General features: G+C 53.9%; 1 long non-coding RNA gene across 1 annotated transcript; it reads left to right on the top strand.

The window, feature by feature from the left end:
- The first annotated feature begins 1,692 nt into the window (after positions 1 to 1,692).
- On the top strand, positions 1,693 to 3,317 carry LOC137674234 (uncharacterized). Its single transcript, XR_011049806.1, has 3 exons — positions 1,693 to 1,860; positions 2,210 to 2,299; positions 3,116 to 3,317. It is a non-coding gene; the product is annotated as an uncharacterized lncRNA (long non-coding RNA).
- Positions 3,318 to 5,734: the final 2,417 nt, after the last annotated feature.

The raw sequence follows: 5,734 nt of genomic DNA, 5'->3' as shown, positions 1-5,734 counted from the left end.
GAAAAAGAGTATAATAATAATATTGGAATAATCAAATATATACAAATATATATACAAAACCAAGATCGAGCTCCCCCGATGTCGGCAACGTCACCACTGGCACTGCAGGGCAGGCTCCGGGAAGGCCCAGGCTGGGCCTAGCGACGGTCGAGAGCTGGATTCAGGGATGCACAGATCGGGATCGGGGGCAGCATGAAAACAGTCAGAGTCCTCCTTGGACACCGGCCATAGCAGAAAAGAGAGACCGAGACCCTCGTGATCCCCCCGCTTTATACCAAGAATGACGTGTATGGGATGGAATACCCTCGTTGGTCAATTTTGAGTCACCTGCCCTGTCTGCTCCCCCCTGCAGCTGCGACCCCCCTTCGGCTCTTCACTCATAAGCAGTGAGGAATTCAGCAGTGACCTTGGTTTCTCTAAGACTAAGTACAGCAAGAGCCTTTCTGCATAACATCCCTACCGGTGCCTCAGTGATAACTACAAACTTCGAGCGTTATCAGTCCTGGAAGCAGACACTGTCTGCAAAACATATAGTTAGTTTCAGAAAGTACAGTTACTTAGAGGAGACTTAGCTGAAAGTAAAAATCACTGAAAGGAAAATCGGCCTGGTTTAGGCCAAACCAGGACATGGGGGAATGCTTTCCATCCCTGTAGCAGAAACAGGAAACATTAGCAAGCTCTTTTCACATCTTTTTTTAGGGAGCGTCTAAGTAAAACTGTTCAGAGCTTCTCTGGGTGGAACACTACATTACATTATGTTATATTCCATCCCTCCCCTTCCCTCCTGTTACTCACCAGCTCCACAGACCAGTACAGCCTTCTCTAAGGAGACAGAAACCTAGGGGAAGGTGGGAGAAAGGAAGCTCTTATCAGCTGCAGCCAGTTGCTGCGGGCAGCTCTGGAAGGACTGCAGCTGTTTCTCGTCTCCTTCATTGCTCTGTAGCAGCTGTTGCTGGAGAGCCCCCACCTAACTCCGGAGGCACCGGCTCTGGCATAGGAAAGAGGTTAACATCACTGAGAGGGTGGCTTGGGAAAGAACGTTGTTTGCGAGAGAGTCTGGCGTCACAAAGAGGCTGGTGTGGGAAAGGGTCTGTTTTGGGAAAAAGGCTGGAGTCACAAAGAGCCTGGTATCACATTGAGGCTGGCGTGGGACAAAGCCTGGTTTGGGAAAGAGGCTGGTGTAGGAAAGAGGCTGGCATCAGAGAGAGGCTGGTGTCACAGAGAAGCTGGTGTGACAAAGACTGGTGTGTAAAAGGACCTAGTGTGGTAAGGGAGGGGAACGGAGCTGAACTGAGCTCAACTGCTGCACCTTGCCCACAGTGCTCTGCCACAGCTGGCTGAAAGGCTTTCTCCATGGTGACCCTGTTTCCACACTCATCCCTAACAGCGCCTTTTCGTGGGTGGGAGGTGGGGGGGTGCCCTGCAGAGCCACTGGGCAGAGACGTGTTTCTGCTAGGCCCTGACTAGGATGGTCTCACAACCGCTATTCTCCTCTGCTCCCTGATACTGAGAGCCCCCTTTGTCAGGCAGGGAAGAAGGCCTCCTGTTTCTGTCCATTTCCTCACACGTGCCTCATTTGTGAGCTGAAATAGACCCCACAGGCACACCGGCGCCTACGCTTCAAGATACATGGGCAGCAGTGTTGGCGCCAACACTCTCTCACACTCCATTGCTCTCGTGTTCTGCTTGCAGACGGATGTTTCCCCAGGAAACTGCTGACCTTTACGAGGGCAACGGGGCCAGGTGGTCATCAGGTTGCCAGCACGAGTCCACCTGACCGCTGTCACTGTGCAGCACATCTCCAAAGAAGTCTCTTCATTTGGGACAGTCAACAGCGCCCCCAGAGATATCGCCGTCTTTGTAAGTCTGTGCTGGGCACATCTGGCGGGGATCTGGCCCTGGGGGAAAGCCAGGACAGGGTCTTGCTTGCCTTTGTGCACCCTCTGAGGTTTCTGCCCTGCTCTCTCCTGTGCACTGCAGTGCCCTGGCACGATACTTCAAGGGCTCTAGAGTTTTCATCCCTCTTAAGACTTGTTCTGGCCAAGCACCTCAGGGTTCTTGACCAAAACTCAAGGTGGAGACTGAGCTCCAGCAGAACCAGTGCTAGAACAGTGCTAGAGCCCCGGGAGAGGGTGGGGCTGATCCAGCGCGGACGTTCCCTCTTTGTCGGGATGACTCTGAGCTGCTCTGCTTGTGCTTTGCCCCTGAGGGAGTGGATGCAGACGGAGGAGAGGAAACTCTGCTGGGGACGTTCATGTACGACGTGGCAAAAGAGCTCATTCAGACCTTCCCTCTGAAGGTACGGTCCACGCTCAGGGGCAAGATGCCAGGGAGCAAAAGAGGTTTGCTTGCAAGTCCATGGCAGGAAGAGCGTGAATGCTTTCTCTGTGGGCAGAGGGGCCCAAACCAGTGCTGAGAGAGACCGGGTGGGGTTGGCAGGGCTGAGTAGCGGTGATGGTAGCAAAAGGATAGCAAGGGCAGGGGCAGACCCATTGGAGCACAAGTCCCGAGAGATCCCCAGCTGCACCCACTGCCTTCAGCAGAGCCAGCTGCACAGGCGGACACTCCACCCAAGCAACGACTTTGTGCCATGGAGAACCAGGGACGCACAGTGGCTAAAGGCGTCGGGCAGCAACGTCGCTCCATCCTGTGGCCTGCTGGCAGGCTGGACAGTGTCCCCTCCTCCCAGCAGCACAGCGAGACCCTTGTCTCCCGGTGCGCTCACGCCTGCCAGGAGGAAAGCAGGCAGAGCAGACAGCGGGAGCTCGCTGGGGCTGCACACCAGGTGCCCCGAGCACAGGAGCACCTCCCCGGCCTCTCTGTCAGCACAGAGGGAAGGGAGACTGAGCCCCAGCCAGGCCGGCATGCAGAGGACACCTGGTCCCTTGACCCAGCCCGTGTCGGCATGCAGAGGACACCCGGTCCCTTGCCCCGGCCTATGTCCCCAGCCACCCCAGCAGCCCCGGGACCAGCAGCCAGCCTCTCATTTCCACGGTCACTCCCACCCACTTGCAGGTGCTTGTTCCTGAGCAGGAGCATGGCTGGCAGGGGGACATACATTGAGTGCGTTGTCCCTCTTAACACCCTCTCTTCCTTTTGCCTCTTTCCTTCACAGAAGGCGCAGCTTCGCAGAGCCTTTGCACGCATCAGACTTGTTGTGAAGAGCAACTGGGGATACCCAGATTATACCTGCATTTATCGAGTGCAGGTTCACGGGAAGAGGGCAAAACCAGAAAGCCTCAACTGAAACCACAGGGAAAGAAGGAGGAGAGGCAGAAAAGAGAAGGCAAAAAGAAATAAAAGGCTTTGACAATGCAGATCGGTGTTGAATATTTGTCTCCAAAGTGGGGTGCACAGGAAGGTCCATTGTGGAGAGGGCGGGAGGGTGTGGACAAGATTCGCAATTCTACTTATTTTTTGCTTAAAAACGAGCCAGATACTAAGCATTCCTAAGATCTAATGCAGGGAGGAGAGGCCCAGCCTGGCACTGCCTCTAGACGCCCCCGCACGCGGCCCCAGCCCTGCGCACGCAGCGGGGCCTGGCCTCCCTCCCCAGGGGCAGACTGCCCCGGCCCAGGGCAGGCTCCGCAGGAGCTCCCAGGAGCCCGCCCTCTGCCCGGTTGCTCAGCCAATGGCGCCCGCCCGGCGGTGATAGGCAGGGCCCCCCGCCAGCCACTGCAGCGCCCTTCTCTGGCCCCTCCCCGCTCCGGCCCCGCTGCCATGGCCCCTGGGTGGGCTGCAGGCAGGGGGTGCGGGGCAACCCACAGGCCTTGGGACAGCTCTTGGTGTTCCCAGGGCCGGGGCTGGGGAGCTGCTCCCTCACTGCCCTGCTGGTGGGGCCGGAGGAGCACATGGAACCCTTTGGCCTAGCACCTTCCCAGCATTTAAGCATCACTTCCTCCAAGCTCAAGATCAGTGCATCCCTCTGAGTAAGAAATCAGGCAAAGTGGGCAGGAGACCTGCATGGATGTGCAAGGAGCTTCTGGCAAAGCTCAGATGGAAGAAGGAAGTCTACGGAATGTGGAAAAAGGGACAGGCCACTTGTGAGGAATATAGGAAGGTTGTCAGAGTATTTGGTAGCGTGCGCAATCATCAGAGCATGTACTGCCTGCTCTGCTTTCGCGGCACCACCATAGCCACTGCAAGAGGGTTTCCTGAGGGCAGAAGCTGTAAGTTTTCCACAAATTCTTCATTTCATCCTCTGGCAATTACTGTGAGTAACATGCTGAGGAATGATGCTCACATTCCCACCAATCTGCTTAACTGTGGTGGGAGAGGCTGCCTGACTGGTTTTTGGTTTTCCTTCATCATCAGTCCCAAATAGCACCATCCCAGGTTTCAGGATCCCAATCTGCAGCAGCCCAGATATTTTGTCTTTGCTGACTGCTCCCAGAGCAGCACAGGTGGTGATCCAAGCTCCAAGCCACAGGATCACGCTACCATCCCATCTCGTCCTGGTCATCTTCCCACACAGGTCCAATATTCTCAGGTTCTTTCAGTCCCTTCTTTTTCCACCACCATGCCATACTGCTCACACAGTGTTCGCATTCTCTCCCAAGCACACAGGCACTGGCGACCCACCACTCTTGGCAGCCCTGGCTCACTAGCAGATCTGCAGGGTCCATTTAACACTGGCAGACACATAAAGACAAAGCACCCACACAAACAAATACAAAACATTCTCTAAATCAATAATTAAAGGCTCTTACCAGAAATTCACAGCTAAGCCAATTATTCTGATTACATGCTATGATAAATTAAGGCTTTCCTGCCTTCTCCACCATCTACTGTCATAGGCTAAACCATCTGATGCGGGCAATTTAATTTAAAACGAACTTACTGATTAGTTGGTAGTGATATATGAACTTTAACTTACTTATTTATGTAAAAGAGAAAAAGGGATCAATAGAATCGCTAACTGCTCCTCTCAGCTACCTGTTTACATAAAAATCACAACTTTCTTCATTTCTTCACGTGGCGCACTCTCACTGCATCCCAGCTAACGCATGGCAAGTCATTAATTCCTTCTACAGTGGTTTAAGCATGTGTTGATCCGGGAGGGAGACTACTGTACATCGAGGAGTCCGTGCTCCACGTTACACTTAACCTGCTCTGCTGCGCTGTGCTGCACGTCCGGCCTGTCTTTCAGGCTGTGTTGGGCTGCACAAACCCCTTGGCTGCAGGACAACCTCAGCAGCTCCTTGGAACAGAGGAGCCTGTGGGCAGCTCCCACTCAGGGCTGGTTATGATGCCACCCGCACGGCCTTGCCTTTGCCTAACAGTGCAGCAAGAAGTTCTCATGTGAACACCTTTTCGGAGTATAGTGGTTTTCCTGTAAGTAAATTGTAGAATAGCTTGAACGACCAAAAAGGAGGAGCTTCTCTGCATGAACGGGATCTGCACAACGCTGTGGGAAAACCCATCAAGGATCCCTCTGATGCTGCGCTGCGTCAGACAAGGGGTATCCAGATCCTGTAGGGACATAAGATTTACTCACTATCGATATTCCTCTTCTTATCCGGTGTTATTAAAACAGCTATTTTATTAAGCCATTGGTTGTAAGGCATTTCTTATGGAGACCCAGAAGGAAACCTCCACCGTCCCACCCCCCCGCCCTGCCCCGATCTCCTCCCACCACCACCCTCCCCATCACAGAACACTATGACAGCCTCTTCCTTCATAACCAATACACAGCCACACTGTGGATAGGAGCAAAGGGCTTTTAGCTGCGTAT

This window comes from Nyctibius grandis, chromosome 27 (assembly GCF_013368605.1).
Source record: "Nyctibius grandis isolate bNycGra1 chromosome 27, bNycGra1.pri, whole genome shotgun sequence".
Classification (NCBI taxonomy): Eukaryota; Metazoa; Chordata; class Aves; order Nyctibiiformes; family Nyctibiidae; genus Nyctibius; species Nyctibius grandis.
Note: the sequence above shows the minus strand (reverse complement) of the source record. Positions and strands in the feature narration are given on the sequence as shown.